This window comes from Dermacentor silvarum, chromosome 8 (assembly GCF_013339745.2).
Source record: "Dermacentor silvarum isolate Dsil-2018 chromosome 8, BIME_Dsil_1.4, whole genome shotgun sequence".
In the NCBI taxonomy this organism is placed as follows: Eukaryota; Metazoa; Arthropoda; class Arachnida; order Ixodida; family Ixodidae; genus Dermacentor; species Dermacentor silvarum.
This window is the reverse complement of record NC_051161.1, coordinates 140,099,732-140,111,662: the sequence shown is the minus strand read 5'-3', so window position 1 is coordinate 140,111,662 and position 11,931 is coordinate 140,099,732.

The following is an 11,931-nucleotide window of genomic DNA, read 5'->3' as shown; positions in this document are numbered from 1 at the left end:
CTGGGAACGAGATTAACGCTTACAAAAAAAAGTTTGACTTTGTTAGTTTTTGTTTCGGTTTCTGATGCACGAAGCGCCACCTGCTTCCTGTAAAAGGTGTCATGGCAGCTTCCTGTCTACCTTTCAAAGTTGACGTAACTAACGCAGCTGAGTCTCGAAGCTTTCTTGTGACGTTATGCATAACGCAATGTCATTCAATAGACGCTGCGAGTATTTGGGGAGCCTCTAAAGTCCTGCATCGATACGTGTGTGTCTTTGTATACGCGCCATCCCTGGAGGTAAGCAAACGGTCTCTGCCAGCTTGCGGCGACCTTTGTGGCAAGGACAATATTTGTTATTTAACTACATGCTTTATCGGTATACAGCTGCATCTGACCACCACGTCCTGATAGGCCTGATGAAAAGTGGTAGTGAAACCACTACATGGGTCCTACCGCGATCCGCAATCGTAACCTGCGTTTTCGTTTGCTTCAGTTCTAGTTAGATTTCAAAGCAAGATCCCATTTCTTGGTACGCATCGTTCAATGTATGCTTAGCATGTTGGCTTCGCCCGATTTGTCCAGAATAATATATACGAGGTGTGTTCGAAAAGAAACCGAACTTTTGCTATAGCATCTTTATTGCTTATTGTACAACATTTTAAGCACTGTCCCCCTCAAAGTATTCCCCTCTACTAGCAATGCAATATTGCCGTCGTTTCTTCAATTTTTGGAAAGCCTTCTGGAACGCAAGTTCTGGGATAGCGCGCAGGTCTCTTCTCGCAGGTCTCTTCTCGCATTGCCCTGAACCTCTTCTATGGTTTGGAAACGACGTCCTTCAACGTGGTTTTAAGTTTGGGAAACAGGAAATATTCTGCTAGCGCTAGGTCTGGAGAATGCGGTGGGTGGGGCGCAACGTTAGTGGGTTGATTTTGCTAAATAGCCGCGGAAAAGGAGCGACGTGTGAGCAGGCATTTGTCATGATGCAAGATCGAAGTCTGGTTTTGCCACAATTCAGACCTCTTACTGCACACAGAATTCCTCAAATGCGCTAGAATTCCCTGGTACACTTCCTTGTCTACCATCTGACCACGTGGTTCAAATTCCTGATGGACAATGCCTTTGCAGTAAAAAAACACAACCAACATCACCTTCATCTTTGACCGACTCATGCGTGCTTTTTTGGACGAGGAGACTCTTTGCCCACCTACTGTAAAGACTACACCTTAGTTTCAGTGTCATAGATAAACCCATGTCTCATCGCCTGCTATGATGTTCTTAAGGAGAGCTAAAGAAAAAAGATGATTAACACAAAGGGACACAGCAGGGTCCACTGTCACTTCGGCACTAATCCGGCGAACAGCTTGTGCACGTGCTCACTTCAGCGGCTGTGGCTCACCAATTAACGGTCAGAGCAAAACACCGCAAATGGCAGTTTCTTGTCTAAACCTGGCGCTACGTGCGCTCAGTAGCCGCTGCACGCTCCCTCTGCCGGTTGGGGTTCTATTTAAAAAGTTTGGTTTCTTTTTGAACAGACCTCGTGTGAATAGACCAGCTGTTCTATTCTCCCTCGTCGTCCTCTCTCTCTGGACGTGCCCGCAGTCCGAGCGCGGGAGCCGCAGTGCGTCATTCTCTTCATTACAATATATGTAATCAACTTATAACAGACACGTCGGTATCGGAGAAGCTCACAGGTGGATGCGCCATTTTCACTGCCTAAAGTACGTATGAACAATGTATATAATGGCATCTAGTGATTCATAAATAACTTGAAGTAAATAAATGCAGTGTTGCTGCAAATTTTAGTAAAAGCCAAGGTATGCCTGAAATCTTTTTCAGTGAGGTATTTGTGCACATACTTGGTAGTGTCGATGTAATTTCTTCCAATATTGAATTTTGACCAGTAAACGATGGATACTGTAGCACACAGCAATATGTCCAGTTATTCTATGGCAGTCATGTAGCAGGTAGGGTTTGGTTGCCAGTTGCGATCGAGAAAGGGTTCTGGTTTTCAGACTGAAATAGTATTTGCGAATATTCACGTCTTGTAAAATCAATGGCTACACAGTTCGAGGAAGCTTTTGCTAACTGTGGTGCAGTTTCTTTTTAAGTTTTGCAGCGGGTCACTGAGACATATGCTCGGAGCAAATCTGGACAAGAATCCAGTGATTATAGGAATGTTTGTTAGGGGCAAGGGTGCAGTCGTGTAAAAAGTTATAATTTAGAACAAGAAACAAAATATAACTATTTATTATAATATGGTAAACATATTTCTAATTGTATAGTAGTACGGAAAGAATGATGTGGATTAGGTAAGTTCTGACCTTTTCTTCCTTGTGACATAGTAATGCATCTTGTGGAATTCGAACTACATACATGGGCAGACCTTAGCACACTTAGGGCCCATTCACACTTGCGACTAGGCGAGGTCGCGCGACCAATTTCGACTGGCGACCAGAAAACTACTCAAGACGAACGATGCTCACATTTACAAATGCGACCGACGAGTCGCTAAACCGAAATGTATCACGATATGCCGTTCACGTCTGCCTGAAATGTCATCGCCGCGTAAAATAAGCGTCAGCGTATACGGACGTCCTGTTCCTTCGCATCTGATTGGTTCAGCTGTTCTGCGACTGTGGTCGCGCGACTGAAAAATCGAGCAGTGAGCGACTGGCCGGAAACGGTCGCATTTCGAGAAAAGCGACCATTTGCGACTACTTGCGACTGGTCGCTTTGCGACCAATTTGGTCGCGCGACCTCGCCTAGTCGCAAGTGTGAATGGGCCCTTAGACTTTCCCTGTCTAAGTAGGCTATATTTATTTAGTGAAAATGAGCTTATAGAATATTTAATTCACAGTTGTTTGGCCAAAAGCTTATATCATTTTTTTGCGGCGGTACAAGATTTTACTATAAAAATATATTTGATTCAAACAATCTTGGTGCGTAGTTTATTTTGCATAAAAGAGTCATTTCCTTGCTTTCATCATTCAGTGACAACGTCCAAGCACCTACTTGCCTGACATGACTGCAGCACTACATTTGAAGTCTCCTTACAGCATATCTTAAATTCAGTTTTTGTGTAAATATTGTGTAAAATTGCCAGGCAGAAATTTTCTTACTCGTTGTTTCATAACCAAACAGGTTTAGCAAATGCCACATATATTGTGCTCGACACAGGTCGTCACATGTTTTTTCATTCAAAACTAGTTCAGTCATACTTTGCCGGCACACATTTTTCAGAAATCATTTTTTCAACTTACAAATGAAGAATGGAATCATTTACCGGAAAGTGTTGTTGAATGCACATCCTATGTTTCCTTACTACAGGGTATTGTCACTGCAGTGTCGCTGTTGGCATTGACAATGTTTTCCACCAACAACCTTATTCTCGGAGCATCCTCTATTGTTTAAAGCTTAGCATCATTGTCTTGTACACCTCCTCTGTGCCACCACACAAGGAACAAGAATTAAATGCAAACACAGCGCCGTCTTGTGAAGAACAATTCCTATGAGATACACGTAATTTTATCCTCGTTACATGCAGTATTGCTCGTTCTGGCCTCCAAAATACATGTATTCCTGTCACTGCTCTCGGAGTCCTTGTAGAGTGCAGAGCTTTCCACTAATTGCCAAGCACAGTTGTGGCGCGGTGGCTTAGTAGTTAGAACTCCCAAATGGACATAGCGTCACTGGCAAGGATTCAAATACCAAAGGGGGCAGTTGTGGAGAAGTTCCCTCTTCACGCTGTGGCAATGGTGAAGCTCAGGATGATGAGGTGACCTGACGATGAAAAAGAATCACTGTTCTGTGTGGTCGATGACGACAATGGTTGTCGTCAGCATAACATAATGGACGGACAAGGCAAACCCAGTTTCGAGCACTTAGCTGTTGTGAAAGTAAAATAGCAAAATACATTGATTGATCGATGTGTGGTGTTGATTGGCACAAGAGCCAGCTATAGCCAAAGAGGGCCATGACATATGGTAATGAATTTTTAATGTATTACATATCAGATAATTAAGCTCAGCTGAATATGTAATGTAATGTGGCTGTAGAGAGGTCGCTCTAAAGTGCTTAAAATATAACGACAATGACTCATGACAAAAAAAAGAGCAGCATAAAAGTCTCATCACGAAAAGGTGGCATAATAAGATGCATACAAGTACTGCCTCCACAGGGCTCTTGAGTTAGAGAGCTGAGAGGCACGTGCTATAAGAACTTATGTCAGTGCGCCTACAGCCTCAAAGGCGAGGCTGTGTTACAGATGACCCGGCCAAATTATTTCTAAGACGTTAACTTCATCTAAAAAGCTAAGAACTGTTTCCAGGTTAAAAAGTGCTTTGTTACTAAGAAAAAATGCTGGGTGCAGTGGAATATGCTGGTGATAGAATGTAAGTACTTTTTACGCTCAGTTTATAATTCTCTGCACTGGACGAGGACATGGAGCACTCTAAGGGTGTCGCCAAACTTTCGAGATGATGGAGGATCACTTCCAGTCAATAGGAACGAGTGGGTGCTGAAGGTATGAGCTATTCTTAATCGACAAAGGAGCACTTCTTTGTATTGTGCTGTTTTCTCCGATACCCAGTAGCCCATTTTAGGTTTGATCAGGTGCAACTTATTAGATACCTGGGTATCCCACTGTTTCTGCCAGTGCTTCTTCAGCTTATGCCGTAAGTATAGTTTAATGTCCGTGGCTGGAATGGATATGCTTATGTCAGTGTCGCTAAAAGCTACTGAGGTAGTGTTCCCAGGAAGTCAGCATCTTCGTTGCCTTTCATGCCACTGTGTCCAGGTACCCAGCATAGGATGATGACTTGTTAGCCCATATAAGCTGAGTATAGCAATGCATAGAGTTCATTAAAGACAGTGTCTTTATGTTTTTGTAAAGTCATTAGAGCTCGGACTACACTTAATGAGTCGGTGAACACAATAGCCCTAGTGAGATTCGTTTGCATTCCGTGTTTAACTGCAGAGAGGATTGCGTATGCTTCGGCCGTAAAAATATTGGTGTATGGATTAAGTGTACCGGATACTAAAAACGATGATCCTAGAGCTGCGTGAGCAACAGTAGCAGGAGAATTTGAAGCGTCTGCATAAAATTCAGGACAGGAATACTTCTCCTGAAGCTCAAGGAAATGTGAATGTATATGTGCCTCAGGTGCTCGTTTTGATATTTCTACGAAAGAGATGTCACATTGAATAGTCTGCCACTCCCAAGGCGGTGGAAGCAGAGTTGTAGCCATTAGGACATTGTGTAGAAGAGGGATGTCTTCTGACAGTGCTTCCAACAGGAGAAACAGAGGATGCGTAGTGGCTGGGCGGTTACGGAACAGCCTGACCGTGGACAAATCCACGGCCATGGCCAAAATCACCATGGACAAATCGTGAGCAATTGAATGGCACGGATGATGAACATCTCATTTCACCTTCAAGGCGTAGGAGAAGCTTAAGTATGACCTTTGGAAGTGTAGAGACCATACATTGCATTCAACGTACAGGCTTTGTACAGGACTTGCCTTGAAGGCGCCTGTAGCAAGGCGGATACCCAAGTGGTAGAAAGCGTCTAGCATTTTCAATGCACTAGGCGTAGCAGAATTATAGATTATGGCTCCGTAGTCAAGCTGTGATCGTATTATACTTTTATACAAGCTTATGAGGCATCGCTGTCGCTTCCCCAGGATGTGCGTGACAAGAGCTTCAACAGGTTCATAGTCTTGAAGCACCTCACTTTAAGATACTTCACATGGGAAATAAAGGTTAGTTTATTGTCTAAGATAATACCTAAGAAATTATGTTCGGAGCTTACAGATAGTCGTTCTCCATGAAAGTCTATAGTGGGGTCTGATAGTATACCTCTCTTGTTGGAGGACACACATACTTTTTGGGGGGTTTAGTTTGGAACCATTCTCGTCCACCCAATTAGACTACTTAAGCCAAGCTGTACTTGTCACACGCAAGTGTCACTTGTCACTCGTACTTGTCACCCACAAAATAAAAATTGCATAGCAAAATACAGCGGTGACTACCAGCTAATGCTTTTTGCGGGAACCACAATATATATGTAGCAGTCAAAATGCAAGAGAAAGTAGCAACGGAAGAAAACAAATTAAAAACACCTGTAAGTTTATTTAACTATGCACTCGTGAATATATGTGCTCACAGGTAGTTCTAGCTTTTCCTTGTGCCCGTGTTTTGCTGCGCTATCCAGATACCATTCCATGATGACCGACCAACAAGCCCATATTGCCACCCTTGTCGATTTCATTTCTAGTACAACAGGCTCTTTTCAATATGTTCCTCGGGATTCCGGGCGTAGTGTTGTCCTCATTGCCACGGTTGCCAGCAGCACGCGTGTCATAAGGTTCTGTATCCATAACAAGTAGCTTCCACAGGACATAAACTCGTTGTTTAGTGGTTTGACACCATCCGGATGTTGGCCACAGAAAAAGAATTTTGAAAATTATACGTGCTGAACAACTTCGGCAGGCGTGTCTCGACCGAGATTACCACAGCATGCAGATGTTTGATCAGTATGAGCTGTGCGTCAGAAGGAATCTTCTGTGGAGGCACCTGCACTTAGCTGATCAGATCACAGAGTTCCTTTGGCAACCTCAAATAAGGCTACTACGGGCTCACGTGAACAAGGATCGACAGAAAGCAACAAGACATGTCTACGTTTCTGAAGGTTTCATCCTTCCCAACAGTGTGCGCAAAGTTCTTGGCCTCAGTCCAAAATTTGCCAAAGCTACCAGCTGGACTAAACCGGAACTTCCCTGTCCGTTGTAAGTAAAGTGTCCAGAAGAACCCCGGAAGAAGATGGTGTGAGGATGAACTCTGAAGGCTTAGACGCCCTGTTACGATGTAAGGCCCAACATTCTCAGTTACCTGTAAAACGCATAGTCTTACCTGAAGAGTAATTCATTGTGTGCCATACCAGCCAACAGAGAGAGTGGTCTTGCGGTTTTTTCCTATGAATGTTTCTTGGAAAAAGCCAGTCAAGCAATTTCTGCAGTGTTCAATGAGTGCAAGGATGTATCTTATTAAAAGCAGCGAGACCAAGTGAAATTTGCAGGAAGTTGAATCTCGATAAACTAAGGAAAGGTATACTGAAATCAGATAAGTTCAGAGATGTAATTTTTAGTGCTAAGACGCACAAGGAGGATGTTCTTTTTCAGGTCATAATTTCCAAAAGGGGCACCTGGCAGAAGCAAGCTGCCCGGTACCTGGTTTCATACTGAACGTTCAAGAGATTGATGACCAGTTGTAAAAGGTTCTGAAGAATCCTTGACTTTGTTAGGTTTCACGGCGAGAAGGGCTTCAAGGCCTTCTCAGCTGATGTCAAAGAATTATATTGCGACGCTACCTGCTGGTCTCCTTCAGCCAATTGACGTTCCAGCCGAGTCGTTTTATCGAGTGGGCCTGGACTTGCTGGGTCCCTTTCCAATTTCCACGAAAGGCAACAAATGGATTACAGTCGCTATGGATTATACCACTCGATTTGCAATTACTCGAGCCTTGCGAACCAGCTGCGCCACAGACGTAGCTGACTTCCTACTCTACGACGTCATCGTCCAACATGGTGCTCCACGTCACCTACTCACAGATCGCGGTCGCTGCTTCCTGTCTCGTGTGGTTGACGATCTACTCCGATCATGCGCTACTCATCACAACTTCACGACCTCATATAACTGGCAAACTAATGGACTCACCAAACGTTTAAACCGTACACTGACCGACAAGCTTTCCATGTACGTTTCCGATGACTACCACGATTGGGACGTTGCGCTCCCGTTCGTCGCATTTGCATATAACTCATCGCGTCATGAAACTGCCGGCTACTCACCCTTCTATCTTTTCTTTGGAGGCCATCCCTTACTACCCTTTGACACCTTGCTCCCTTCTGATCAGGCCTCCACGTTTACGACTTCCTATACGCAAGATGCCATCACGCGTGCGCTCGTCATCGCAGACCGCAGAAAAGGCCATCTACGATCGTCAACACCAGGATACTGATTTTCCACCGGGCTGTCTCATCCTTCTCTGGCTCCTATCTCGTCGTGTCGGCCTCTGTGAAAAGTTAATGTCGCGGTACGTCGGGCCCTACCGCATGCCGCGCCAGGTGACTCCTGTCACCTATGAAATATCTCCCATGGCATCTACCTCATTGACTGCCGCACCACGAAGTGACATCGTACATGTTTCCCGCCTCAAACTTTACAACTGTGATAATCCATTTTGACCACAACAAGCACCGGGACGGTGCTTCTGTCACGAGCAATGAGAAAGGCAAAGACATTGTAGTGGGGCTGGGTCAGAGTCTCTCTTGTCGGACTGAAACCTGCTGGAACCTGTGCGCTCTGTGCAGTCTTGACTTGACAAGCGCTAGCCGCTTACTGTTAATTAAATACTCCCCGTAACAATATTATTCTATCACACCCAATGACCTTGTTGAATGTGTCGAGGATTGTATTGACAAATATGGCGCCATAAGGTTTTCACAGGAAGCAGGTGTTTCAGAAGAAGGGTTTTTGGAATTATTGTGTTTTAACTTGTCAACCTTTGCACAGTGGAAAAATAGGCCGCATCTGCAGAAGAAAGGCATTTGCATAGGGTCGTGTCTGGCTCCCGTCGTTAGCAACCTATATTTAGCACAATTACATAGGCACATATATGACCGCCTCACGGGACTACCAGTTTTTCAGCAAGCTTTTACATTTGTCAATGATTTTTTAGTGTTTCTGGATTGCCCTAGTAATAGTTTCCTAGAAAACTGTTCTGATGTCTAAGATTTTTTGCGAGTCTTGACGTGACTTTTGAAGTGCAATACGCTTCGGTTTCTTGACTTTCAGTCCATCTCTACTGATAGTAGGACTTGTGGGCTTACAGTCCATGAGCTAAGAAACCCCTTCTGCAATTTGATTCAGCCCATTCAAAGTTGGTGAAGAGGGGGCATAAGTAACGTGTGTCAAAAAACGTCGTAATGAAAATCAGTTTCCAGCATCAGTCTGCATGCATGTCTTAAGGAGGCTAGTTATCCTAACCACGTGTTGGTGTCGGTGGCAGAAAGGCTGCTCATACAGGAACGTTCGAGACGATGCCTCCGTGCAAATTCAAGAGCTAGCGGCCGTAACTAGGTGAAAACCGCCGTGATTTTCGTATATACACCAGATATTGCATAGCCTGAAAAAGATAGGAAGCCGAGGTAATGTGCGGGTTGTTTTTTTCAGCTCCAAATAAGCTAAGCCACCTTGTGTAAAACCACTAACCCAATAAGGACAAAAAAGCCGGTTTGTGATCAGAATCGGAAAGATGAGCTTGTCGGATGTGCCGTAGGCGTGGTCTATGATATTCCACTGTCATGCAGTAGATGCTACATAGGCCAAACCAGAAGATGCATCAGTGAGCACTTAAGAGAGCACAGAAATAAAGTGTATCAGGTAACGGATTTCTTGCTTTGCATTGCAAAACATGTCCATGTCGCCCTCTTCTAAATGACAGTGCTATTGTATACAGGGATCAGCGCAAGTGTGTAAGATTAATAGTAAAAAGCTGACCAATGTAACAGCAAGCTATCACTGTCATTGTCTGCGAAAAAGTTAGATCATTTGTGCATGCCATGAAAGTTGACTGCATTTGCAATGGATCTTTAGGTTTTTTGGTGTTTTCTTGTTGTACCGGTTTTAGATTGTTTTCATGCTGTCATGTAGGTATCTTCAGGGTTGATATCGCTGTGGCCATGTTTTTTTTTTTTGGTGTACAAGTACGACCGATCCCGGAAATAAATTTCATTGTTGATAGTTAGCTCTTGTCTTCGTGTTCATTTCTTCTTGTGTCCGTGTTTTGCAGCACTATCCAGATACCATTCCATGATTTGCTTTCGTGTTCTGTTGATTGGTGTATTCCAGGTGCATCTTTTTATGCAAAATTCTTTAAAAAAGAAACCGATATTTGGGTAATGAGACTCCATGGGTAAGCAGATATTAGCAGCAAGAAAATTTTCAACAATACTTTGGCTAATTAACTAAAATATGCTTATTCACTTTTTTCATTAATGACTTTAAGGCACATTTTGTAGCAGTGAAATTGAAGTCGTGGATTAGTGAAGTCAGGTTTGCTTAGAAGAAATTTTAAGACTGGCACCACTTTCAATATGCATGATTTTCAAAGGAACACTAAAGAGAAATTTGGCTGTGTCAGAATATGACACTGCTACGATGCCAAAAAGCTACTGTTATTGTGAGAAGAGGGTTGGTAAACCAGAAAAGTGAAAAAAAGAAACAACAGCTGGATGGCACGACCTTAATGTTACCACAGCAGCTTGCCGTGACATCATGGAGTGCCATGTGCTCAGGCCTAGTTTAATTTAGCTTTTATCAGTAAATATACATTGTGTTGTAAAAGCACCAAAGACTGAATGCAGCAAGTTTCAGGAACTTTTGCTGAGCTGCAATTGCCCAAATAGGAAAAAATACTTTGAAATACATGATGTCACATTGACATACAGGCCCTGGGGTGTCAGTGCAAAGTTGAAAAATTGAAGCTTTCACACATTCATTTTGTGATGCGGTATCAACTGCTTACCACGAAATTAATAACAGGATTTTGAAAAAATAATTTATCAGTCTAGACTGATTTTCTGTTTCTGACATGACAATGACTCAGCATAAATGACATTGACTCAGCGAAAAAAGATCAACACTCAGAAACCAGTGAAATGGGTTTGGACGTGGGTACTAAGCAAAGGAAATACTAAAGGATGATGATAGAAGTCATAGTCATGAGAATGACTGAGAAAAAATGACAATGACTCAACGAAATAAGATTAACACTCAAAAACCACGGAAATGGGTTCGGACGTGGGTACCAAGTGAAGGAAACGCTAAAGGATGATGGTAGAAGTCATAATCATGAGCTTGACTCAGCAAAAATGACAATGACTCAGTGGAAAAAGATTAATACTCAAAAACCACTGAAATGGGTTTGGACGTGGGCATTAAGTGAAACACTAAAGGATGCTGGTAGAAGTCATAGTCGTGACCATGACTCAGCAAAAATGAGAATGACTCGGGGGAAAAAAGATTAACGCTCAAAAACCAATGGAATGGGTTCGGTTGTGGAGCTAGGTGAAGGAAAAGGCTAAAGGTTGATGGTCGAAGTCGTAGTCATGAGCCTGACTAAGGCTTTCACCTAATCGTCTCTTAAGTGTAGGTAAAGGGACTCTTGAAGACTCGTGACATGCGTGTCATGTAGGTCATGAAAGAGCCGCCTACATCTTGGTTTGGTGCTCTCAGGGTCGTTTCGTTAACTTGGTATCCCCGCTCACTGCTTTGCATAACATCGATTTCCACAGGGCGTGGGATCTGCCGACGTTTTTTTTTTGTTTCATTGTTGTAATCATTTACTTTTAGCACTGTTCTGAGTTTTACAGGTGTCAAGTCATGTTTAGCATTAAGCATGACTTGTTCATTGATTTCTAATGCTTTTCTATGCCAGCTGGCCGAGTCACTTACAGATAGTATTGTGCCCTTTGTGTCTTCTGCCTTATATTTCTGTATAGCTTCAAGTAAAGGATTAGGTGATAGCCAGCACATCATCCTGTTTGTTTTTCATATGTCCGGTCATCGTAACTGTTTCACCATCATCGTAACTGTAAACCAAGAAGACCAGCAAAATGAACAGTCGTGCAATTTATGACTCTTCCTCTTAAATGTCCCTTTACTTTCAGCTATGAAATAATCTGGCATTATAATTAAAATTTTTTCAAAAGCATGTTTCTAATAGGTTCGGATGATCTCAAGTGGAACACCGAGGCATTTTTTAGCTGATTTTCCAATCTCAGTGAGCCTTTATTTAACCAAGCCTTCAAATTGTTGAAAAGGGGGATGGCAAAAAGCTGCAAATATAGCAACTTCACAACGCGCCATCCACTCAATAAGGGCAATGGTAG